Source organism: Sus scrofa, chromosome 13, assembly GCF_054392235.1.
Source record: "Sus scrofa isolate SSC_HxYL_T2T_F1_AM1 chromosome 13, Sscrofa_HxYL_maternal_Yorkshire_Landrace_v2.0, whole genome shotgun sequence".
Taxonomy (NCBI): Eukaryota; Metazoa; Chordata; class Mammalia; order Artiodactyla; family Suidae; genus Sus; species Sus scrofa.
The window spans coordinates 61,605,698-61,633,071 of NC_139395.1; positions in this window are offsets into that span (position 1 = coordinate 61,605,698).

Consider the following 27,374-nt stretch of genomic DNA (forward strand, 5'->3'; position numbering starts at 1 on the left):
AACCCAGCTGAAACCAGTATAAGCAAAAGGGCATCTATAGGATCATGTATCTGAGGAATCCAAAAGTTAATGGACTTAGACATAGTTTGACCCAGAAGTCCAAGCAAAGTCAGAGGAATTCTGTATCCATTTTTATCTTTCTGAATTTCAGGGGCTTCATTTTCAGACAGGTCCTATCTTCATGGTGGCAAACTATCACCAGCAGACCCACCACCCCCAATTCATAACCCACATGTTTAGGATTTGTGGTAGTAAAAATAAGACTTTTATCATACCTTTAGCAGCAGAGCCTTGGGAGTTCAGGGAGGAAGACTCTTACAAAACTAATACAGGTCAAGAGTACATCTCTAAACCAATCACAGTATCTAAGGGGACATGTTCATCTAATTGGCTGTTCTGAGCCAGCCCAATTCAGATCATACAGCTGCTCAACCGAAAATGAGAAAACTATAGAGAATGGTCCAAAAATTTTACCCTAAATGGTGGAAAATCAACCAGGGTACCCTTAAAAGATGAAGTAGCCATTCCAAGAAAGGTAAGAGCCAAGAACTTTCATCTTCTTTCCAGCAAATCAAACAGTGACTGAAAACTCTTTTGTGAAGGAGCCTTCACTTTATGCTAAGACAGGCAGGTCTTAACACAGGAAGCAGCTGCTATGAATGACTTCATTACCAATAACTGCTAAGCCTTCTCACTACTGACTGAGAGGTTCTGGAAGAGTTTTCCCACAAAGTTTTTTGTTGTTCTTGTTCATATGTCCTTTAAGAAAAGAGGTGTTGTGGATAAAAACAATTTCCTCTCAGTGCATCAAAATAAAAGTGAGGGTGCTTGGCTCCCACATGTTTTACAAGGAATTTAAATTTTAAAGATATGTGACTTTATCATCTTTTGCATGTCTTGCTTTGGCACTTGTAAGAAACATCCCTTCAAAGGAACGTGTATGCCTACTTTAATATTTATCAAAATTCTGACCTGGTCTCAGCCTGAATCTCCAGTCACTTGAGAAATTATCTGCATCTGTCGTGATGCTGGCAGATAACCATCACAGAGCTTAAAGCCATTTGAGCAGAGGAAAAAATCCTGAAATCGCACTGAGGGAAGCCCCAGATTTTCCAGTTTTGTTTTAATGCAAACTTGTTCATTCCATTCTACAAGAAATAGAGTCCCTCCAGGCTGTTCCTCTGGTGGACAGATTCATTACTGCTGAGAAATCAGAGAGCAGTTTCCACAAAATACTAAGGGCTGTGGTACTGACTGTATTTATTAATCCACCAAGGATAAAATATTAGTTGTGATGTTTCAGATATCACATAAAATGATCCATGGAAGGCAATCACTTTTAACAGGTTGGGGGAGGGCCAGAGAGACTGGTCATCAGAGTTGCCCAGAAAAAACAGAGAGTTACTATTTGTTGTTAATAAGAGACCTTGTAAATTATTGACTTGGAGGTGATATACAGAGCCATGAGACATCGTTGAAGGGATAAGAAATTAAAAGCCATATAAAATGAGTGTCAGAGAGCATAAAATCTAGACCTTTGAAGGTTAGTTTCCATATGCATGTGTATAACAAAAGAAAAAATTGCTACAAAAGTAAAATAAAAGTGAACTCAATGACCGAGCTTTGTCACTTGCTAGTTGTATGAGTGGACACATTTCACAGACTTTCTACAGCTCAGTTTACTCATCTCTAAAGTGGCCAATTGCACACACAAGAGTTTTTTTTTTTTTTTTCACAAAAGAGTTTAGAACAGTCTTCAAATATGGACTAAATGATCAATGTTGTTATTATTGATATTACCACAGCATGATTAGTTTCCTAGGAAATCAAATACACAAGTGACAACATGAGGTGGTCCCCAGATAAACCAATATTAGCCAAGGAAGAAAAGAATATAGTGTTTGGGAGTTCCTGTTGTGGCGCAGTGGTTAACGAATCCGACTAGGAACCATGAGGTTGCGGGTTCGATCCCTGGCCTTGCTCAGTGGCTTGAGGAACCGGCGTTGCTGTGAGCTGTGGTGTAGGTTGCAGACACGGCTCAGATCCTGTGTTGCTGTGGCTCTGGTGCAGGCCAGTGGCTACGGCTCTGATTGGATCCCTAGCCTGGGAATCTCCATATGCGGCGTGGCCCTAGAAAATGCAAAAAGACGAAAAAAAAAAAAGAGAGAGAGAGAGAGAGAATATAGGGTTTGAAGGCATTATGATAAAACAACTGTAAATCAAAACCCACTTTTTTCAGATCCAGTAGCATTAAGGAAAAGGCCTTACTGGTATTTCCCTTTGAATTGCTGATTTTTAAAAAGCGTTTTTTAAATAAAATAATGGAAAGCAAATTATATGGATTGCATATGACAGACTTCAACAGAAACAAGAGGATCTGTGCCTGGTCAGTTTGCAAAGGTGACTCCACTCCTAAACTTGCTTAAGAGAATAAACTAAGATTCACAGACATAGAGAACAGACTCGTGGTCGCCAAGTGGGAGGGGGTAGAGGAGGGAAAGATTGGGAGTTTGGGATTAGCAGATGCAAACTCTTATATATAGGATGGATAAACAACAAGGTCCTATTATAAAGCACAGGGAACTATATTCGGTATCCTATGATAAACCACAATGGAGAAGAATATTAAAAAGACTATATATCTATATAGATGTGTAGTAATCATTTTGTTGTACAGAAGAAATTAACACAACATTGTAAATCAACTATACTTCAATAAATTTTTTTTAAAAAAGACAATAAACTATATTTACCTTGATAGAGTTCTTCGTACATGCAACTCTGCGGCTTCTCCTCTCATTTCTCTGACATCTCCACTTTTATATCCTTGGCAAAATTATCTGTGTCCACTTGCCTTTTTTATTTGTATTGTTCCCAAGAGTTCCATTGGCTTACTCTGATGGATAAGATGTACTTACTGTTCGGGTCTCTACACTTACACCTGACAGTACCTCACCTTGATTTGAGTTAAACTGAAAAGAGTATTATTATCAATGCAACCAAAAAACCAGATCGGTCTATGGACAATGGCAGAGCAGAGTCCAGATACTTAGATGGTATCCATTAGTAAGGTGTTTTTGTCATAACTCTGGATGGCTCTCTTCATGGTAGGAAGTTCACCACCAGATGTTGATCTACTTTCTACCAGCAGAGAGTACCTTGTTTTGCTAATACATCCATCATATATTTTGAGGCTGACACTTACTGGTCTGACTTGGATCCCGAGCCCATCAGGGAACCAATCACTGAACCAGTCACTGAACCACCGTGCCGTGTGGAAAGAAGATACATTTAGTCAGACCTCGTTTATATGCTCACCACAGATAACAGAAAGTGGGAGTCAATCATCACATCTAAACTAAGGTAACCCCCCCAAAAATTAATGTTTTCTATTAGGAAAAAGGATGCTGTGTGAACAGAATACTTATTGCACACACCAAGCCCTCCCTGGTCTGGCCCCACCCTTTTCTCCCACCCCTCTGGATACTACCTGCCAGGGAAACCCAAGGAAACGCCTCACTCGTCCTGTAACACTCTGCTCAGTTATCATTTCCTCCAAGAACTCTTCCTTGACCATTCACATCATCATAACCCTAGGCTGGATTAGGGACCCCCAGGATCCTCTAATTCCTTTGGCCTCTATCATCTCTATCACCATACTTGTACATCTATGCTCTAGTTTGGGGTTTTTTTTTTTTATCTTTTCCAATAATTTATTTATTCATAAAAATATTTTGTAACTATTATGTGGCAAGAGTTTTGTGAGGTACTATGAGTAAAGATTTGAAAACACCTTTTTAAATTTTTTATTATGATTAAAATATAGTTGGTTTCCAATGGTTCTTCAAGTTCTATTGTACAGCAAAGTGACCCAATTGCACACATTTTCTGTGCTGTACAGAAGGGGCCCATTGCCCATCCATTTCAAATCTAACAGTTTGCATCCAAAAAACCCCCCAGGAGTTCCCATAATGGCTCAGCAAAAACAAATCTAACATCCATGAGGAAGCAGGTTCAATCCCTGGCCTCTCTCAGTGGGTTAAGGATCCGGCATTGCTGTGAACTGTGCTGTAGATCACAGTCTCAGCTCAGATCTCATGTTGCTGTGGCGTAGGCCAGCAGTTACAGCCGAGCTTCTACCCGTAGCCTAGAAAACTCCATATGCCACAGGTGTGGCCCTAAAAAGACAAAAAAAAAAAAAAAAAAAGCCCATCCATCCCGTTCCCTCCCCTTTCCCTCCTGGGAACCCCAAGTCTGCTCTCCTTGGCTGTGATTTGTTTCTATTTTTTTTTTTAGATAGGATCATCTGTTCCATATTTTAGGTTCCACAAATAAATTATATCATTTGGTATTTGTCTTTTTCTTTCTAGCTAATATGAGAATCTCTAGTTCCATTCATGTTGCTGCAAATGGCATTAGTCTGTCTTTTTTATGGCTGAGTAGTCATCCATTGTATATATGTATCACATCTTAATCTATCCATCTGTCAAAGACATTTAGGTTGTTGCCATGTCTTGGCTATTGCAAATAGTGCTGAATGAACATAGAGCATGTATCTTTTTCAATGAAAGTTTTGTTCAAATATATGCCCAGCAGTGGGGTTTCTGGATCATATGGTAGTTCTATATTTAGTTTTCTGAGGTACCTCCATAGCGTTTTCCATAGTGGTTGTACCAATTCACATTCCCACCAACAAGGAAGGAGGGTACCTTTTCCTCCACACCCTTTCCAGCCTTTGCTATTTGTTGACTTATTAATGATGGCCATTCTGACTGGTGTGAGGTGGTACCTCACTGTAGTTTTGATTTGCATTTCTCTAATAATCAGTGATATTGAGCATTTTTTCATATGCCTGTTGCCTATCTGTAGGTCTTCTTTGGAGACATGTCTATTTAGGTCTTCTGCCCATTTTTCAATTAGGTATTTTTGTTGCTGTTGTTTAGTTGCATGAGTTGTTTGCATATTTTAGAGACTAGGCCCTAGTCTGTTGCATCGCTGACAAAGATTTTCTCCCATTCTGTGGGTTGTCTTTTTTTTTTTCCCCATGGTTTCCTTTGCTGTGCAAAAGCCTTTGAATTTAATTAGGTCTCATTGGTTTACCTGAATCTTTATTGTCATTATTCTAGGAGGTGGATCAAACAAGATGTTGCTGTGATTTATGTCAAAGAGCATTCTGCCTATGTTTTCCTCTAGGAGTTTTACAGTATCTGGCCTTATATTTAGGTCTTTATCAAATTTGAGTTTATTTTTGTGTATGGTGTTAGATAATGCCCTACTTTCATTTTTCACATGTAACATTCTAATTTTCCTGGCACCATTTATTGAAGAGAATGTTTTTCCTTCACCACATCTTCTTGCCTGCTTTGTCCTACATTAGCTGACCATAGGTGCTTGTGTTTATTTCTGTCACTTATTGAAGAGACTCTTTCTTCTACTGTATGTTCTTTCCTCCTTTGTCATACATTAGTTGACCATAGGTGCTTGGGTTTATTTCACTAGTTTGACACCTCCGCTAAACTCCTTGTGCTCAGGAATTATCTAACCTAAATTCATACCCCCAGAATTTAGTACAATATCTCACCTATAGAGTAGGCACTCAGGTTTTATTGAGTGAATGAATTGATGAAAGAAATTTCAACATAAGGTCATATGCCAAATAATTAGATACATACATATACAAACACACAGATGATATTCAGAATAGTTAACAATTTGTAAATTCTCAGACCAATCAGAAAAGAGGCTAGCTGTAGGACTGGGGCCTAGAGGCATCCTCCAAAGGCCAAGTTTTGCCACTTTTGCTGCTGGACCTGGGGAGATGTAGGGTTAGGGGGATGGCAAGAGGAGCAGGTGAAGGCAGCAGCTATTTACCAATTTCTATGGAAATATTGCAGGATTTCATCTGCTAGTTGAACTGGTGCATACTTGCTGATTACCAACTGTGTATGTGTTTGTGTGTATTTATACATACAATATAGTTTATAAACAGGTGCAAGTATGAACAATAAGATTTCCATCCATTTGCATTATACATTCTCTTATCCAAAAACTTCCAGTGGTATCCTGGTAGATATCCAGATTTCTAAGAAGTGTATCTTTGTCCAGAAACATACAATAAATCTCTTTCATTATTATTTCCATCAAAGATGCATCTTCAGGTCCCAAAGCAACAGTCCCTGATAGAGCCCTCGGAGATGGCTTTGAGGTGATGCTAGTCTCAGTGGCACTTGCTCCTCTCATAAGCAATCTAGTCATACTCAGCCTTCCCCTGAATTCGTATTCATTGCCCAAGAGGGTTAAAAACTCTCCTCTTAAAAGATGGAACAAACACTACGAATCTTAAGTGATCTAAAGGCAACTAGGGTTGGAAAAATCTTCAAGGAGGCTAATTTTGCATTCACAAAGGAAGCAGCGGTGGTCAGGTCCTGCCAGTGGGTGAATTTACAACATATAATTCTTTCAGAATGAGATATGCAAATTAAATCAATTAAATCCTGGCTGTGCTTGGCCATTCTGATGTGCACACTCATCGCCACATTAATTGAAACAGTGCTGAAGGAGTCTTAAATTCAGGGTAATAAGTTGTGTCTGAGATAATCAACAGGCAATGCATTCATATTAGGAATGAGAAGGAAGAGTTGATTCTAAATCATTCAAGAATCAAGCACTGCATACGAGAGAGGTGAGTCATACGGTCCTGGTAACAAAGAGGAGCTCCATTTTTCAGTTAAATTGGCAAAAGGTACAAGTTGCTCAGGAGAGGAGCTGCTTTTCAGTCTCTGGACACTGAGCAGGCATGAGGGTGAGGAAGAACAATGACTGAGATCTTGACTTAGCAAGCTCCAAAATTTCAGAATAAAACAAGGCCAGTAGCTAGAAATCAAGCCAGAAATTGACTCTACCATGTACCGCTTCTGGCTCAAGACAGAAACCTGGAGATTATCCTGTATTCCTTCCATTCTAGTGATCCTTCTCCACCTGTTACTCCATCACTAAATCCTCATTTTTTTGGCCACCTAATTTTGTCCTTAATCCATCAGCTTCTCTCACCCTCTCTTGGCACCATCATACTAGACCGAGCCATTACCATGTTTCCTCTGGACTTCCGTAATTGCTCCCATACTATTTTGCCTGATTCTGCTGGTTGCCCCCCCCCCCCGCCAGCCCACTCACCTTAAAGAAACCATGGCCATTGATATAAAAAAAGGCACTAATCATGTTATACCTTAGAACCCCTCAATAGTTTCCTGTTGTACTTTGAGTAAAATTCAAACCTGTTTTTACTGAGGGATAGTTGATGTACAGTATTAAGTAAGTTTCAGGTGGACAGCATAGTGATTCATAATTTCTAAAGGTTATGTTCCATTTAAGGTTAGTATAAAATATTGGCTATATTCTCCATGTTGTACAATATAACCTTATACTTATTTATTTTATACATCGTAGTTGGAACCTCTTAATACCATCTCCCTAAACTGTCCCCTCTTCCCTCTCCTCACTGATAACCACTAGTTCTCTATATTTGTGAGTCTATTACTTTCCTGCTATAGTCACTAGTTGTTGTTTTGTTTGTTTGTTTGTTTTTCATGTTCCACAAAAATCCAAACTTTGTATCATGGTCCAGTTGGCCACACCTAATGCTCCTCTTTCTGCCTCTTTAACCATGTCTGGTACCCAGTCGCCTCACTCGCCCTTCACTACCTCCTCCTCCACTCTGTCATTACAGCCACACTGGCCACCTTTAAGTTGTACAGATATACAGCTCTTTCCTCCCAGAGCTGTTCTCTCTGCCTAGAACATTCTTCCCTACACACCCCCACTTCTTTGGATGGCTGGCTCCATCTGATCTTACTGGTCTCACCTTAAATATGACCCCCTTAATGAGCCCTTCTCTGACCAATCTACCCAAAGAACATTCTTTCTGACTGCAAGCCCAATCACATGCCACACCATCTCCCCCAAAATAAAGTTTGATACTTCCTTCTAGGGTTTTCACATTTTCCCCTTTAACTTGTCTCAAGAGACTGAGAAGCGGAGACCCCAATTTTTGTCCTGGCTCTTTCAAGCCAGTCAACACCACTGCAGTAGCAGCAAGAGATTAAAGAGTGGGCGCTATCTGCTCCTGCTGGGCTCCATTTCCTCTGTCTGCAGGCATGCTCCAAAAGGGATAGCATTCGGATGGCGGGGGACCCACTTGAGCTGATTTGCTTTCAATCCAGTCAACAAGGCAAGGCAATTTAGCCTCCCATTTAGTACCACTTGCTTTGCTAAGTACATTCTAATACTTTTAATGACCTAACCAAGGGAGCCCTCTATTTACATATAAGTTGATTGGTTGAAAATTTGATTTCCCCACTGGAAACCTCACTATTAATCCATGACTTGTTAAGCCATTAGTCAAAGGTTTCAACACCCCAAACATGCTGTCATTAATCCTTAAGCTATCCTATCTCTCACCTTTCTTTTCCACTTCTTGGTATGACTTCCAGGGGCTGCTGCCTCTGGGTGTCTGCCTCAAGGTCCAGTGACATCTGCATCTCACCTCATGTTCTGCAAACACCCTCCAGCCTTGAACTCTGATTTAGCCAAAAAGGCCTTAACAGAATTTCCCCCAAAGTCTTCACCAACTTCTATACTATTTTTCCTTTTTAAGGTCACACCTGTGGCATATGGAATTTCCTGGGCTAGGGGTCGAACTGGAACTGCAGTTGGGGCCTACAGCACAGCCATAGCAATACTGGATGAGAGCCGTATCTCTAACCTATGCCACAACTTGTGGCAACGCCAGATCCTTAACTTACTGAGCAGGAATCAAACCTGTATACTCATAGACACTATGTTAGGTTTTTAACCAGCTGAGCCACAATGGGAACTTGACTTCTATACCTCTTAATCTGACTTCACCTATCTTGACCCTGGAGAGTTTTTTAAATACCTCCAGAGAAGCTTTCCATTTTTCTCAACTAATGAACCCAATTCAATCAGATCCACGTTTTGCAAACTCTCTCATTTTTACAAATATGCTAGGGAAACATGATGCAAAAGAGGCATATATAATGTATGCCATCTCTGACATAGTCCATCAAATGGCTCATTTTTGGATACTTGTTTTTAAATCTAGTTTCTAAAAAAGAATTTCATCTCTTTATTTATTCTTCTCTGGGGTTAAGGAAGTGAAGTCTGGTGGGAGATAATAAACCACTTATTATTACCACTGTCCTAGCCTGTTAAAAAGACATTTTCTTCCTACTGACACTGCTATAAATAATAAGCATTATTATCTTTCAGCTTTATCTCTTGACATTTATTCCCATTATCCATCAGAATTCCTAATCCTAAGAAACAAAAAATGAACTCTCAAGGTCTGGAGATAAAATGGAGTTTATTAGAAGGAAAACTCCAAGAATCATAGAATCAACTAGAGATGAAAAAAAGCAAGGAACATATAGAGTTGCCACTGTGACACAGTGGGTTAAGAAGCCGACTGCAGCAGCTCAGGTCACAGCTGAGGCTTGGATTCCATCCCTGGCCTGGGAACTTCCATATGCCATGGGTGCAGCTACAAAACAAACAACAACAAGGCATGTAAAACATTAAGGAACCATGAGACACTGACAAGCTGGGTATCAGGGATATTTTACCTAGTCATTCCTCCCATAAATTTCAAAAGACAACTATGCTTCTGTGACCTTAAGTGAATACTATTGGACCCTTCTTCCCTCCATCCTTTGCTTAAGACTTAAAGTCTTTGGTGAGAGAGTGTGATGTGCTGAGCTTTCAAGCATGCACATTCCATAGCAACCAGGAAACATGGAGACCAAGACCAGGAAACTGACCCAGGACTGGATGCTGTAGTACATTGCCAGCCCTTCCTTTCAGGGTCCAGGATGTCACCTGTTGACAGCTCACAGAGAAGTCCCTCCCAAGGAATCATCCTCTACTAGGAGGAGCTGCCTCACCCAGGGGTACATGCTCTACTAGGGGCCGTCTGGATGCTATGCAGGTGGGTACAGGGACACAAAAGCCTGGCCCCTGTACCTCAGGGTGGGACATCCTTGAAGGAATATCCCAGACTCTGAGTTTCTTGAGGGGTTGGCTGACATGTCTGTGCAAACTACATCCCAGTTCAAGGTAATCCTGTGTGCAGTCCTGTTTTCTTCTCTCCTTCACAGGCCTTGTTCCTAAGACTGCACCCCAGTGAAACACACACAGTTGAAGGTCCATTTTACTGTCATCTTCAACCTATGACAGCCCCCTCAGTTTCCCAAAAGGAACTACCCTTAATGGGAGAGTCTGTCATAAATATGACATGGCTTGTATAAGGGGTATTAAAAAAAAAAAAATGGCATCGTTCACTATGTCCCCAAACTTTTCCTTGTTAGATTAGTTGCTGACATCAGTGAATACTTAGAGATTTATAATTTTTTAAATCCTAGAAAACCCGAGAGTTTCCTTGTGGTTTAGTAGTTAGGACTCAGTGCTTTTGCCACTGCAGCCCAGGGTTCAATCCCTGGTCCAGGAACTGAGACCCCACATCAAACCACTGTGCACTGTGGCCAAAAATAATAATTAAAATAAAATAAAAATTGAGTAAAATACTAGAAAATTCTTATCAAGTAAAATGAGTTTCCTAACCCCTACTCATCCCCTCACTTCCCCATTTTTCTTCCCATTCCTGTATCTGTATGATCCTCTCTTTCTCTATGTAGCTATTTCTTTCTCTAGATAGGAGAGCAATAGAGATAGAGACCCACAGAGAGACACTAGGTACAATTTTATTTCCATCTGTCCTCATGATCATTTCCCTTCCTGGAATTCCTTCTCCTGTTTTCTCTCTGCCAGTGTAAATCCTGCCTGTCCTTACTTATAAAACCAAACCCTTACATTTGAAAAGCACTTGGAGAGTTCAAAGTGCTTTAAGACCCTTTAACTGATTTGAGCTTATAAAATCACCACGAAGAAAGCAGAGCAGATGTTGCTGGCCCCATTTTCCCATGGGGAGACCTGTCCTGGAAAGGTCTCATCCAAATTCATTCGTCCATCGTCGTGTCCTTTGAGAATCTTCCATCCCAGTATGGCCCATCATTAAGTCATTCTGATGATTATAGTGTGTCCCCTAAACTTAATGCACAGCATGAAGTGTCATTCTCCCGGTATGTCACTAAATAGTTACAAAAAATGTATTTAGTGTTTATCACATGTGAGCCCAAATGTATATATATATTTCAGTCACATCATCTTTTACAAAACACCAACTAATCCCTCTGCCTTTCCACCAATCACGCACCCAAAAAAGGGCAGCCATTTGTATGTCTGTTATTTTTACAGACTGTCACAGTCCACTAATACATACCGCATTGTATATATCACAAAAATGCAGTATTTTATAAACCAGAAGCAACTCTCACTTTGAGGATGTCATAACTTGAGCCCAGAAAATAAGTGACAATACAAAGTCACACAATCAAAAGGTAGCGGTATGGGAGTTAAAACCAAGTCTAGAACCAACATCTCTTCCTCTAGTCCACAAACAAATAGGGTTATTTATCATCTGCTGGCTTTCTCTCAGCCCCATGATAAAAACACTGGATGCATCAGAACACTGGTGCATCAGAAGAGATTAATGCATTTCATTTTAACCAAGTCTCAAAGTTACTTGGTTGCCAGAAATGGAAACCCACTCAGACTGCCTTAAAGAAGAGGAGGTGTTTTTTGTTTTGTTGTTTTTTTTTAAGAATCAGGAGTATCTTACACAATTTCAAGGCTGTTGAGAAACTAGAAAAGCTAGCTCAAACCAAAGAAGCTATTTTCTGCCTTGCTGTTCTCCATTCTTTACTGTCATATTGTCTCTCACCTTTTTTTTTTTTTTTTTTTTTTTTTTTTTTTTTTTTTTTTGTCTTTTTGCCATTTCTTGGGCCGCTCCCGCGGCATATGGAGGTTCCCAGGCTAGGGGTGGAATCGGAACTGCAGCCGCCAGCCTACACCAGAGCCATAGCAACGCAGGATCCAAGCCGCATCTGCAACCTACACCACACCTCAGGGCAATGCTGGATCCTTAACCCACTGAGCAAGGCCAGGGATCAAACCCAAAACCTCATGGTTCCTAGTCAGATTCATTAACCACTGAGCCACGACAGGAGCTCCTCATCTCTCATTTCTGCTTTTCCCCCAACTATAAACATTCTTCTCAGGCCCAGTTTTCTCTGCTGCTTCTTAACCATGAAGGAAACACAGCTGCCAGAATGCCATATACTGCTTCCCAGTTCCAATGCCACCAAATAGCTCACTATCATTGCTGGGTCCCAATTCCAAATTCCCAGATAAAAACAGCTGATTAGCTGAGCACAGCCAGTGAAAAAATTCACTCTAGTCAGATGTCTATGCTCACCCAAGCTGTTGGAGTCATGGAGGAGTATAGTTACCTAATGTAATCATGATTACAGGGTGTCACTTTTTGTGTGCAGAGAGGGACAATTTATCAGAGAAGGAGCAGCCCAAAGTAGCTACCAGAATAACCTTGGATATTAAAATGACCATCTTGTATGAATCATCTGGCTTCTCCCAAATATCTCAATGATGGGTATCTCCATTTATGCATTATGATGATTCATCCAAAATGAGATGTGACTTCTAATAGTGCCAAAATCATGGGGGAGTGTCATTTAGGTTTTCTTTCAAAAGAGACACTGGCTTCTCAAAGGGATATTTTCACACCTATGTTCATTGCAAAAGTATTCACAATAGAAAACAAGTAGAATCAACCTAAATACCCATCAACAGATGCATGAATAAAAAATGTGATCTATACCTACAAGGGAATATTATTCATCCTGAGAAAAGAATGAAAAGAATGAAATGCTGACACATGCTGCAACATAGATGAATGGTGAGGACATATGCTAATAGTCACAGAAAGTCAGATACTGCATGATTCCACTTATATGTAGTATCTAACATAGTCAAATTTTTAACAACAGAAAATAGAATGGTGGTAGCCAGGGGCTGTGGGAAGGGGGGAAAGAAAAGTCACTTAAGGGATATCAAGTTTCCATTGTGTCAAATGAAAAAATTCTAAAGATCCCTGTACAACAATGTGAAAATAGTTAACATCACTCTAGAATGAAAAATGGTTAAAATGGTCAATTTTCTGTTATGCGTTTTTGACCGCAATAGGGGGTAGGAGAGAGAGAGACAGAAAGAAAAAGAGAGGGACAGATACTGCAGTTAGCTGTCAGTCTCCACAGTGGGTATCTTCAGAATCCACTTCAACTTTGAGCAGAGGCCACGCAGTTCACTGACATACTCCAGCCAGTGACGAAGGACAAGGACAGCACGGGGCTCACCAGCACTTGATGCCACTAGAGTAACCCTTATGCCACTGCTCCCTTCGAGCTGGCTGAGACATTCTCAGACCTGTCCTGCATTGTGAGCTCTTCCTCCTTCCTTTCCCCTTACCTTTCATAGGTGTCAGCCCAACTTCAAGGTCTGAAGATTTCCTCTGCCTACTCTTCTTCCTTTCCTCTTATCCTTCATAGGTATTATCCCCAACAAACCTCTTACACCCAACCTCTACCTTGGCATCTGCTTCCCAAGTAACCTACCTGCCCACAAAAAACCGCCCACAAATAAGTTCTCCCATACCCGCAAGGGAGGAAGGGCATGTGTGTGCATGTACACCCATAGCTAAGGATGCTGCACGAAGAAGCCACTCTGAGCAGCAACCTGACATGCCCAAACAGCATTAGCTCTTCTCCATTTCCACTGCATCTTTTGAACCTCCATCATCACACTTAGCACCCCATCACAGTTCTTTACAAGCCCAGGATCCCACTGTGAATATGCTCCTTGAAGGCTAAGGGCATACCCTTATGTACTTCTGTATCCCCTGCACCAGGGAGTACCTGGCAGCCCCTGGCAGATGGGACATGCTCAGGACATGTTGGAGGCAGGAGAGAAGAAAGGGAAGGAGGGAAGGAATGAAAAAGGGTTAAAGGACAGGAACCAATTTTGATATATCTCTGCACGAGTCCAGAAAAATGCTCATCCACAGGCTGCATGTGTACAGTAGTCTGCCACTTCCTGTCATCCACCCAAGAGTTACCAAATATATGTTGAGTGCTTCCTGTGTACCAGATGGAAAGAGAATGCCTGCATGACTCATACATGTGCTCTCTATTCGGAGCATCACAACACAGAGGCATTGGATTCTACTGCAGTCACTGTTTCCCAGCACTATTTGGTCAACAAAGCATGCCCTGTGCACTGTGGATTTTGACACGTGTGAGGAAAGGTGAGGGTCATCAACTGGGAAAATGGACATTGATGTCACTGAGAGTTCTCCCAAGATGGTACAGGGAAACATTCCATTTAATGACTCATTAGTCATTTTCAGGTACAGCGTGAGCTTCCCCTTCACTAATTATATTGACCTTTCTTGAGGCAAAGACTGACACTGCGAATATATTATCTGTTTCAAAAGTCATCTGTTTATCTGGGGAAATATGCAGATGCGGCCACAGGCATCTGCCTCCCATTTGGAAGATTTTATCACATTTAAGTCATTCGAGTCTTTTAAAACAGTTGCCCCAATTATGATGAAATCTGTGGACTTCCTTCAAGGACAAATACTATTCAATATAGCCCCATTTTAGCTCCATTTTTAAAAATTCATTTTTCTGACTCATCCCAGCTTTGGGTGGATTTCTGAGTGCCAGGGTGGAGTGACCAGCAAGTGATGGAGACTTGCTTCAGTTCAGTGTCCCTTAGCAACAACCATCATTTCACTTTCCTGTTGCCATAACAACTATAGCTTGAACATCAAGGTCATCAAGCCTACTGAGCCTCTCTCAGGGAGCTGAATCTCTCACACTCTTCAGCCTTCTCTTCCCTGTGTGCTCTCACAGAAGATGTTTTATGGCAAATGACATTTGTTTCTCCCTTCCTCTACTCCAGGTTACTTTCGAAAGCAATCTATTTAAAAGGAACAAGGTAATCCCTAAGGAAGAAGATGAAAAGAAATGATTTGAAGATTGATAGAGCCCGTATAACGTGGTGTTTAAACTTTGCTGTATCTTCAAATGGTTTTTCAAAAATGAAGGGACAACATGGCCAGGGGAAGGATTTTGAAATTCTCAGTCTTCAACTCCAGTGTGACATTTGTCACCATCTGAGGACTCACTTAGGTCCTCCAGCTGGAAATTTCTGCGGCAAAAAGGAGGGAACACTGTATGGGATGATTTCCAAGGCCCCTTGCAGTTACATTTTGTGAATCCACATTCCAACGTGTCACACTTTGCAAAGGCTTGTTTTTAAGTGGTCAACGGAAGCCAGTCCCAGCAGAGGCAAGCTTGTCCACCTCTTCACTAAAACAGCTTCGTGGAACAAAGGCAAATGGCCCCTCTCGATGTGAACTTTTGTGCCCACACTGATCCATGTGTGGCAGATTTGGCGCTCCAGAAATGGTGAATCACCATGAATAATTATGCAACAGCAAACTTTCCCTCCTTTGTGTTCTCTTAAGAATTATAAATAGTCAGTATGAAAAGGGGTTTTTCACCTCAGCCCTCACCCCTGAAATCAGAGGAATTTGCTAGATATTAGCACTTGGAGATAGCATAATTCTGCAGCTCTGTTAAAGCAGACAAATCTCTCAGCAAAACTGAATCCACTTTGGGGGAAAGAAAGGTCTACTCAGGTACCTACAAGACTAAGTGATAGTTTATTTTAGATAAACTCCACTCACCAAGCTTTCCAAGTCATCACTCTTTACTACAACCATCTTCAGAAACTCCACCCTGCTAATCACACAACATAATGAAATAAATTTGATCTTAAGACTCTTGCATGGAACTCATTTATTGAACTGAAGACCTCACCTTCTTTCTTTACTTTTGGATGATTTCTCTGTTGGAAAAAAATGTCCCATTAGTTGAAAACGGTTCTGATGGTATGGTGTCTTCTATTTGCCAAAGTGTTTATAGCATTGGTATATTGTTTCTCCTTTCTTTTTTCCCAAAAGGCAATGTGAGCTGAAATTAATGTTCAAAATTATCATCTGTCCCCTTGCTTGTTCTGCCAATCCTTCCTGACATCAAAGTCTTAGTGCTTAAAAAAAAAAAAAAAAAAAAAAAGGAAAAGGAGTTCCCATTGTGGCTCAGTGGGTTAAGAACCTGACTAGTATCCATGAGGATGCAGGTTCAATCCCTGGCCTTGATCAGTGGGTTAAGGATCCAATGTTGCCACAAGCTGCAACGTAGGCCACAGATGCCCCTTGGATCTGGTGTGGCTGTGTAGGCCTACAACTGCAGTCTAATTCAGCCCCTAGCCTAGAAACTTCCGTATGCCACAGGAGTGACACTAAAAAGAAGAAAAAAGAAAAAAAGCCTTAAGACTAGCTAGTCAGGACCTTCTCCCCCTGCCAGCACATAAAGGGCAGAAACTGGGGGGAAATATGGCCCCAAGCCTTACATAGTTGAAAATGTTTTCTTTGGGAAAAGTCAAAACATTGCAAGAGAGAAAAGGTGCTTCCTGGTTGCCCTTGTTTCATCTGTGCATTCAAAGGAGGAACAAGACATCTTGGCAAAGGAGGCAGGACACCTAGAAACTAGTCAATGATTTCCTCCCGTTGGCCTGGAGATCTGAATAGTGTGTTCTATCAAAATGGAAGATGACAGACATAGCAAATGCTAAATTCCTTATAAAAATGCTAATTAGAAACTGATGCCTGGCACATAGTGGGCACTTAATAAAAGTCTCCAGAATGAATACATGAATCCCAATGTCAGTAATTAACATGGACTGAGTGGAGGTAGAATAAAGTTGCAACACTGAAGAATTAAATCAAATGCTTCCACTCACAGATGATCCATATAATTATAGCTTACATTTCTAATTTATATAGCATTTTTGCTTTTCAGTGCTCTGCTACACACTCTCCCTGGCACACACAAACATCCCTAGGAGCAGAAAATTCTTCTACTCCCATTGTATAGGTGAAGAAACTGAGATGAATGTTAAATAACTTACTGAAATCATATATATGGCTACAGCACTGGGGGTTAAATTTAATGCATCTGACTCCCAGCCCAGTGGCTTTATCCTAAGGTGGAAGTTTTTCTACAAAGTGGTTTAATTTTGAATTAGAATTCCTTACCTAATAAAATACAGTTAAAGCATCTTTAAAAAAAGAAAGAAAGAAAGAAAGAAAGAAAGAAAGAAAGAAAGAAAGAAAGAAGGAAGGAAGGAAGGAAGGAAGGAAGGAAGGAAAGAAAGAAAGAAAGAAAGAAAGAAAGAAAGAAAGAAAGAAAGAAAGAAAGAAAGAAAGAAAGAAAGAAAGAAAGAAAAAAAAAAGGCATCAGTTAAGATTCCTGGCTGCGCGGGGCCTCCAAGTCTTCCGGGAGTCCGCCATCCAAGAGACAGAGGGATGGCCCAGGTGAGGAGCCCAGGCTGCTAGCTGGGAAGACACACCTTGAAGACTGAGGCTCTGTGCTCTTGGATAGGTTCAAAGCCAGCCATCAATCAGTAAATGGTACTGGTTTTCCTGTGGCCAGAAAGCTTGGGTCCAGAACACAGTGGGAGAGGGCCCCTTACTCCCTAAGTGTCTGTGTTTGCTCTCTGCACGTGCAGCTCTGGGAGCTGTTGGTTTCTAAGTCTTGGTGTAGGGGAAGGGATTCATTCCACAGGGGGACATTTCGCCCTGTACCCAGGTTTTCATGACTGCGATTGACCCTTCCTGCTGCTGCACTGCTCACTGTACCTCCTACATGGACTCTAAGTGGGTGGTATTCTTCCCACCCCAGGGGTGGGCAGCAGAGGCAGTGACACTGGGATGCTGGTGTCAGCAGACCTCAGAGGCCCAGCTTAGCCGTTGATTTGTGGATCTGAATCGCTGGCAAGGACATGATTTGCTCCACACAAGGCTCCAAAAGCGCTTCTCTCGCAAGGCAGAGAAAGGCAGCATTTGGAGATGGGAAGCCAAGAGTTAATGGTTAAAACACACACGTGCGACAATTCCATGCTTCTCCATGGCTGCTAATCTCTGACATGAAGTGTGGGACAACAGATGGGAAATGAAAGCAAAGCAGGTTTTGCCAAGAAGCCTGTAGGCCATGATGAACAGAGCAAAGCTGGTGCACCCCTGATGGTCTGAGCTACATGACTGCCCACTCAACTTTAATAAATGCTTTCTCTGGCTTCACTGTCTTAAAAGAAATTCCATCTGAACTTGGGACCCTTGTCAGTGGAGGGTCATGAGCTGCTCTGTCATTCCTCTCTCCCACCAGCTCTACAGCCCACCATGATCCCTCTGTGCCAGCCAACACCAGAACTGGCCTTCTCCCCTGGGGGGTCCCAGCCCTCAGATCCCTGCCCCTCAAGTCTCTCAAACACCATCTGGAGGAATCGCACCTGCCTCTCTCCTTTAACTCCCCACAGTGCATGCTCATAATTCAACCCGCACGCATTTTCCCCTGGGGACTGTCAGCTGCAACTCCCTGGGCCACCTGTCCTTGGCCAGCATCACCTGCCTGTTTGTGGTCAGTCAGTGCCTATCTTTTCAGAAGTCTCACTTTTCAGAGTGAGGTCAGAGCTAGGTCAGAGTAAGGTCCAAGTCATGTTGGCCTCGTTACTGGTGGGCAAGGTGACCCTGAGCCTCTTTCTCATGTCCCAAGCCCCTGAAGGGCAGGGCGCTGCTGGCAGGGCTGTGGGGGGAGGATGGTGTATGCAGGGTGGGGGGCGGCTGGAGGGGCAGAACTGCACTTCACCTCCAGGGTTCCCACTGCTGGCGGGGGTCCGCATTTGACTCATTTAAACACAGCTATGCACAGCCCTCCCCAACCTGTTCCTGCAGAGAAACCATCCTCAGGAGGCCCTCACAGTGTAGATGCAGCATCCGGAAGGGTCTGTCCTGGGTGCCTTGGTCGTTTTGACACCCTAGGTTCCACCCTTATTTCCCCACCTCTCTCCTGCCTCCTTCCCCCTCCCCACTGGTAGCCACTAGTTTTTTCTCTGTGAGTTTTATCCTTTTTTGTTTTATTCACTAGTTTGTTGTACTTTTTTTTTTAGATCCCACATGTAAGTGATATTATATACATATTAAAAAATATTCCTTGCTGCAAGGTCGATAAACCAATTGTGATCAACTTTAGCAAGAAGTATTACTTGGAAGGATGTCAATGGCTCACTTCCAACAGGCAGGGAAAGTGAGGTTTGGTGCTGGCAAGGGCTCTAGGGGCTGATCTGCTGGAAGCAAGAAGCACAGCAGCTCTCTGTCTTCAGAAACAATATAGCCAGAAAATGCAGGTGACACAGCTCCTGTCACTGCCAGTGCCACCAAATGAAAATTCCTCCCAACATTTTCTTTCTTTTTTGTGGGGTTTTTTTGTTTGTTTGTTTGGTTGGTTGCTTTTGGGTTTTTTTAGTGGGGAGAGGTTTGGTTGTTTTTTTGTTTTTGTTTTTTTTGTCTTTGTTTTTGTTTTTTTGTCTTTTAGGGCTGCACATACAGCACATGGAAGTTCCTAGGCTAGGGGTCAAATCGGAGCTGTAGATGCCTGCCTACACCACAGCCACAACAACACAAGATCCTAGCCATACCTATAACCTACACCATAGCTCACAGCAATGCTGGATCCTTAACCACTGAGCAAGGCCAGGGATTGAACCTGTGTCCTCATGAATACTAGCCAGATTCAATACCACTGAGCCATTATAGGAACTCCCCCTCCACCATTTTCTTTCTGCCCATGTCACTGGAGAGTCCCAGGAGAGAGCATCTGATTGGCTGAAGTCAAGTCACTCACCCAGCCCCTGGCTCCTTCAGAGGAGGAATCTGCTTTCCATTCCCCACCCAGTATTTGGTTTCTGTAGCAGGAGAGAGATACATGGAAGCCCACATCCAATGGAGGAAGGATCATTCTTCAGAAAAAAACAAAACCAAAAAAAAAAATCTGATGGCATTAAGATGAATGATTACTGAGCCAAAAATGGAAGTCAAGTACTCATCATTCCAGGTTATAGATAAATATATTACCCAAGAGAATTTCACTAGGAAGCTATTGCCTAGATGTAGAGAGGTGGGCCACCTCCCATCACTTGGACCCTTTTTGGGGTCACTGGAGTAATATAGTGAAAACAGAAGCTAGTAGGACACATAGAATCGTAGAACACCTGAGTGACCTGGTGAGATGTGATTAGGAGGCATCTTAATTCCCACGTAAGGAGTCTACAAAGACATGTTGGTTAAGCCCTGTTGTACTCTGTGCTATCCTTCTAATTACTAACCCCACCCCATTCTTTTTCACCATGATAAACAATACCTGTAACTACAGTGGGGTCTTTATTAGGAAAGAAGGCAAGAGTAAGCTGGCACAGGTAATGTTTGCCCTTACTTTGGAATTTGCCATTGAGGGCCTCACTTAGTGATTGAGTGGGTTCGTCCAGCCAATGAGCTCTTCTTTCTAAGACTTTTTAACTTCAGAGATACTCATTAACCTTCAAGGTATGTTGGCACCACGGTGAGTAACCGTTAGTTTTGTCTCTCCAGCACCTCATTTTCTTCCTTCTAGAATAACATCTGGGTTCTAACAAGGGAGAACAACACCTCTCCTGCCCTCAGAATACGTGGTGATGGTTCTCTCCATGCTTGTTTTCAGCAAATGTAAGAATGATAAATCCATCCATTCATTCAGTGGGCATTTGCTAAGTACCAGGTGCTCTGATAGGTACTGGGAATACTATATTGCGCAAAACAGGCTTGGGTGCTGCCATCTGGAGGGTGGAGCCATGAGTCTATTAAAGACACAGATAAATATGCTTTGAAAAATGGTGAGGCTTGCTAAGAAGGAAAATACAGAGAACTATGAGAAGGCCACTCTGTTTTTTCCTAGGACACAGAAGAGATTATAGATTGTCTACAGGTAAAGAGGATGTTGATAGTAGTGAAAAATAAAGGGTCATCTTCAAGAAAGACCAAGGAAAATGCAACTAGACAGTTAAGGCAGTCTCCCATTTTGAGTATCCCTCTTTTTTTCAGTATGGTAAGTAGGCAGTAAGAGATTTACTCTCTAAAATTTTTAAGTGCACACAACAGTATTGTTAACTATAGGCACAACATTATACAGCTGAGCCCAAGAATTTATTCATCTTGCATAACAGTAATTTTATACCTGTTGAATAGCAATTCCCAATTACCCCTTCCCTCAGACCCTGGCAATCACCATTCTACTCTCTACTTCCATGCATTTAACTAGATACTTCATATAAGTGGAATCACACAGTATTTGTCCTTCTGTGACTGACTTTTTTCACTTAGTATGATGTCTTCCAGGTTCATCCATTACATGCAGCAGGGCTTCCTTCTTTTTGAGGCTGAATAATAGTCCATTGGATGTATAGACCACATTTTCATCATCTGTTCATCTGTGATAGGCACTTAGGTAATATCCACTTTGGGCTACTGAAAATAATGAATATGAGAGCACAAATACCTCTTCAAGATCCTGATTTCAATTCTTTTCATCTTTTTAAGGCTCTCCCAACATAGACCAGGGATATAGAGATGAGAAAAAGAAGGGTTCCAGAGCAGGGAATACAGTCTCAACTTCAAATGAACAAATTTCAGAGAAAACATCCTAAATGATCCCAAACTTGGTCAGCTTGTTTTCAGTAAAGGAACCTTATTTCATCAGAACTGGGCTAAGCCCTGAGAGGGGTGAAAGAAGGGCGATAAAAAACCCATTGTCTTTCAGATGCTCCCAGTGTTTGTATAGAAGAAACAACAAGTCAGTTTATCCAAGGGCATGGTTATGTGAAGCAGACAAACGATGTTCAAAGAGTGATTCTCAGCAAAGAGGAAGAAGGCACTTGATATTTGAAAAAAGTATACAATACCCTAAAAACATGTGTCTTTATTATCAAGTTTGGGACTGGTACTGATATACAGACAACAGTGAAAAGTACTAAGGGAACACGGGTTTTTAAAAGTTCTAAAAATGTTTCGGAGTTCCGGTCATGGCTCAGTGGTTAACGAATCTGACTAGGAACCATGAGGTTGCAGGTTCGATCCCTGGCCTTGCTTATGGGTTAAGGATCTGGCGTTGCCGTGAGCTGTGGTGTAGGTTGCAGATGCGGCTCGGATCCCACATTGCTGTGGCTCTGGCATAGGCCGGTGGCTACAGCTCTGATTCGACGCCTAGCCTGGGAACATCCATATGCCGCAGAAGTGGCCCAAGAAAATGGCAAAAAGACCAAAAAATAAAAATAAAAAAGTTCTAGAAATGTTTCATTTAGAGGATAGGTTCATGACAGGTACAGTAGCAATAGAAGATAGCACTTGTAAGTTATAAGGGCTTTGGAGTCAGATGGTCCAGGGTTCAAATCCCAGCACTGCCACTCACTAGCTGTAAGGAACAGGACTGTGGGCATAAGATCTCACTTTTCTGAGTATCAGATAACACTCTTAAATAATAGAGATAATAATATGGCCTACTTTAGAGAGTAGTTGTGATGATGAGATGGGATAATTATTAGAAAAAATTTTGAAAAAAAAATTTTAATGCGTATGTATATATATGTACAACTGGGTCAATTTGCTGTACAGCAGAGATTGGCACAACATTGTAAACCAACTATACTTTAACTTTTAAAAATTTTTAAAAAAGAAAGAACTTTGTGCTTTCTGGCCCACAATAAATACTCAATAACTCAGCTATTATCATGACCATCACAGCTCTGATATTTGATGGATAGGGAAGGTATGGATAGATTTGGCTCTCAAAGACTAACAGTGCTCTAATAACAAATAATAACAGCTAACTTAAATGGAATATTGATGGCATGCCAGATATCATGGCGAGTTCTTCCCACATTAATCCTCACTCATCGCACAAGGGGCAGGGCAGCAACTCTTATTACCCACGTCTACCAGGTAACAGTACTGAGAAAGTACAAAGAAGTTACTAGTCTAGTCTCACAGCTGAAAAGTAGATATGCAGGGATTAACCTGATACAGTCTGACTCCACACTTGGATGCAACACTAAGCAAGGCAGTTCTCAAGTCTGTCCAATCCTCCTACAAAAAATTTTTAAAAGACTTTATGTCAGGGCCCACACCCAAATCTCCCATTCAGTAAATTGAGGTGGATCTTAAAACTCTCCAGGGGATTCTGAAGAGCAAAAGAATTTGCAAACTCCAGCTTTAGAGGACCATGACCCTGATGACCCTAGAGGGAGTTAACTGTAGCTGTCCACTGCATCCCCTTGCCCCGCCCCCCAAATCCTCCAGCCTCCTGGTCTCCAGAATAGACAATGCTGCATCTTTCACCAACATTAAAGAATTGTTTTCCTGCAGAACTTAACTCATTTGGGACCAACTATAACTCAGCAGGCAGGCACTCATTCCAGGTGTCAATTTCCTGCATCAAAGTCAAGAGTTATCTTTGCCCAGACTTAAAAGCCACTTAAATATTAATTTTAGTTCCACATAAATCATGAATGATAGCCCATGCCCACAGTCCTTTAAAATAGTTGGAGCTCCCTAGATTGATGACGTCTGTGACCCACTATTTATTTATCCCTCTCCCTCCCGCAATGTTAGGTTGTCCACTAATGACCATTCCTGGTCCCCCAGATCACAGTCAGGCACCAGTCCTTCAATCACCACAAAGAGATAGTGAACATTCTCCAAGTGATTCAGAGCCAAAAGCTCCCATCATGTGTCTGTGTAGGTTCAGAGGAAAGGAGTTAACTGCTTAAGTGGTCTCTTTATACTCTGGGCAAGAGACACACCACAAGTGAAAGTTCTATTTGATTTTCTAAGAACATCTAGAATGAATGTTGCTCTCAGCAGGCTTCCCAACCAAGTCCGGAAGTTGTTCTCAATAGTTGGTAAAAACCACCAGAGCTGAGAGCTGTATACATGTGGCTGTCAGCTCCTCATCCAAATGAATGGATTTTCACCATATGACACCAGAAAGCCATTAAAGATTAATCTCAAAGATTATTTGAGATTAATAACCGAGGCAAATATATCCAACAGTACCCAGAGTCAAGGGGCACCAAGGACATGTTAAATCCAGTCCAGGTATTTACATGCAGTGGAACCATGTAGCTGCTAAACACCTTCCCTCTTTTTCTAGTATGATATCCCAGCATTCATTGCCTGCAGCAGCAATAAGCCTTGTTTAGACAAGTGTTTGAAGCGCATTGTTCACACAATAATGGAAAGAGATACATTGAGCCAAAGCTCTGTGCTTTGACTGATGTGCAATACAGCTTAAGGTGACATAATATAAAATATTTAGCTGAAACAATGCACAGAGCAGGAGCTCTTATGCAAATGTAAACATGAGTACCTTCACAGCAATTACCTCATTACCTGCTGGTGGTTTTTCTACACAATTGTATTCCACCTTCCTCTTTGACAGAGTATTCTGGGGGATTTCTTACACTGACATTCATGTATTTTTAATACAGATTTTTAACTCTATTAAAGATAAATTGATTTTTAACTCTATTCAAGAATTCTAGGGGCTATGTCTTTTTAAATCTAAAACAACCATTATCTTCAACACAAGGGAAGCAGTAAGGATAAACAGCTTCCATCTGTGAAATGGATCTCTTCAGGATGTATGTGGACAAGCAGAGAAGTGAACTACCTTCCAGCTCAGCCACCTCTACCCTGCTTCCCTAGAAAACAGATTGAAAATAGATTCTCGAAATGTTAAATACCCCATCCCTGAATTCCCAAATGAACGAGCAAATCATGAAATTAAATGTAAGCAGGTGAACTTGGGGAATGTCTCCTCTAAGGGTTTTCAATCCCTATTTGTGATTCCTCACCATAAATGTGTTAAATATAACTACATGCAATTATTTATCTGTCCTAAAACATATCCTTTTGTGCCACTGGGGAAATTTATGCTCCTTTAGTAAGAGTTATTTCCATATTTTTACAATCAATTTCTTGCCCCTATTTTTCTTGGTTAATGGCACATTCAGGATGCACTCTGGAATGCCCGTTTAATTCTCAGTACCACAGTGGTTAAACACATTCAAGTGACAAACATGTATTGAGCATATCCTTCGTGATGAAGGTGCAATCTCTGCCCGCAAAAAAACTAAAGGAAGGCATGTATCCTCATCCTTCCAAAGGAGCGGCGTGCCCTTCACGGCAGTCACCAAACCATCATTTGAGAACCACCATTTTCTAAGAGCAATTTCCTGGTTTTGTTGTTTATTTATCTGTTTGAGCTGCTTAAAGCCAACAACAATCCCCAGGTTGCAAGCAAACCAGTCATGGGAGCTAAAACCAGAATAACAGAGATAAAGGAAACAAAAGCTTACTGGACAATCCGTAGTGATTTCCCATACTTTCTCCTCCTTTCTGAACAGCCTTCCATTTGCATTTGGAGATCCACATGGTTCTGGGAGGCTGACTCCACACCAGAGTCCATCAGGGGAAACTTTGAGCTCAGCAGAGCCAATCTATGCCTTCCACCCTTCTTGTCAGTGACTGCTTCAGGATTAGGTAGGTATTTTAAAAAGGATGTGGCTGTGAATGGGACAGAAACTCAAAATTAACAGGGATTTAAAGTTCATTTCTCTATCAAATAAATCCAAACGGCTGCTCCGTAGAGCCAGCAAGGGCCCAATTGTCTATCTTCTTGCTCTTTTATTCCTAGAATTCTGCTCTTATCTGCATATTTCCAAGATTGCTTACAACTAGAAAACTCCCATGTTTCCTCCTCTTTACTTTAGGGGAAAAACACTGAAACTATACACACTACTTGCTTCCATCTCATTGGCTAGAACTCAATCATATGGCCACACTAGTAGCAAAGGAAGGTGGTAAATACAGGTGGTTTGTTTGTTTGTTTGTTTTCAGTTATATAATGCCAAGCTAAAATCATGTTTCTAGGAAAGAAGAGAATAGACATTAGAGGTCATCTAGTAGCCTCTTCCTGGCATGTGATCTAAACTGTTCCAGATCTTCGTGTAGTAGCTTGGAACTCAAGAAAATAAGTACATATTCCCCACCCCTTGGGATGTATCATTTGCTGAAGTGAGAACCTGAGGTGACAGTAACAATTTTTACAACCATAAGGAAACCAATAACAGGATGAAGCTGACACACAGAAGACGGCAGAATCAAGCAAATCCCAGAGAAAAGTACCTATACATCTACTAACATCATAAAATTCTGGATCAAACCACATCTGGAACTCCATCTCCAGACTTTTCACTTATGTTGCCACATAAATTCTCCATATTTGCTGAAAGAGCTTGAATTGAGATCTTATTTTCAGTCAAAACATTCTGAGATTGGAGTTCCCTTGTGGTACAGTAGTTTAAAGATCTGGTGTTGTCACTGCTGTGGATCAGGTCACTGCTTTGATGCAGGGTCGATCCCTGGTCCAGGAGCTCCCACATGCCCTGGGCAGAGCACCCCCACCAAAAAAGTCCTGAAATATAGAATGAGAAAGGTGGAGTTCCCGTCGTGGCGCAGTGGTTAACGAATCCGACTAGGAACCATGAGGTTGCGGGCTCGGTCCCTGCCCTTGCTCAGTGGGTTAACGATCCGGCGTTGCCGTGAGCTGTGGTGTAGGTTGCAGACGCGGCTCGGATCCCGCGTTGCTGTGGCTCTGGTGTAGGCCGGTGGCTACAGCTCCAATTCAACCCCTAGCCTGGGAACTTCCATATGCCGCGGGAGTGGCCCAAGAAATAGCAACAACAGCAACAACAACAACAACAGACAAAAAGACAAAAGACAAAAAAAAAAAAAAAAAAAAAAAAAAAAAAAAAAAAAAAAAAAAAAATGAGAAAGGTACAGAGAAAGAGATAAGGTGAAAGACCAAAAAATATTGAAGGATGCAAGATGGCCATTAATATAAAATGTCGACAAAAGTGACTCTTTGAGACATGAGGGTTATAGTTTATTTAAAATAGAGGTACAGGAGTTCCCGTTATAGTTCATCAGGTTAAGAACCTGACACACTGTCTATGAGGATGCAGGTTTGATCTCTGGCCTTGCTTGGTGGTTTAAGGATCTGGCATTGCCACAAGCCATGGCACTGGTCACAGTTGTGGCTCGGATCCAGCATGGCTGTGGCTGTGGTATATGCTGACAGCTGCAACTCCAATTCAACCCCTAGCCTAGGAAATTCCATATGCTGCTGGTGCAGCCCTAAAAAGAAAAGTACATATATACATACATACATACATCCAACATACGTAAAACAGAGGTGCTGAAAAGTAACAAGAGCAGAGAATGACCCAAATATTACCAAGACTTCTTAGAACAAAGAATAAATGACAAAGAATAGCAGGTATTGAGCAGCCAGGAAATATGTTTTAAATAATTCTTTCCAAAACTGTTAGCC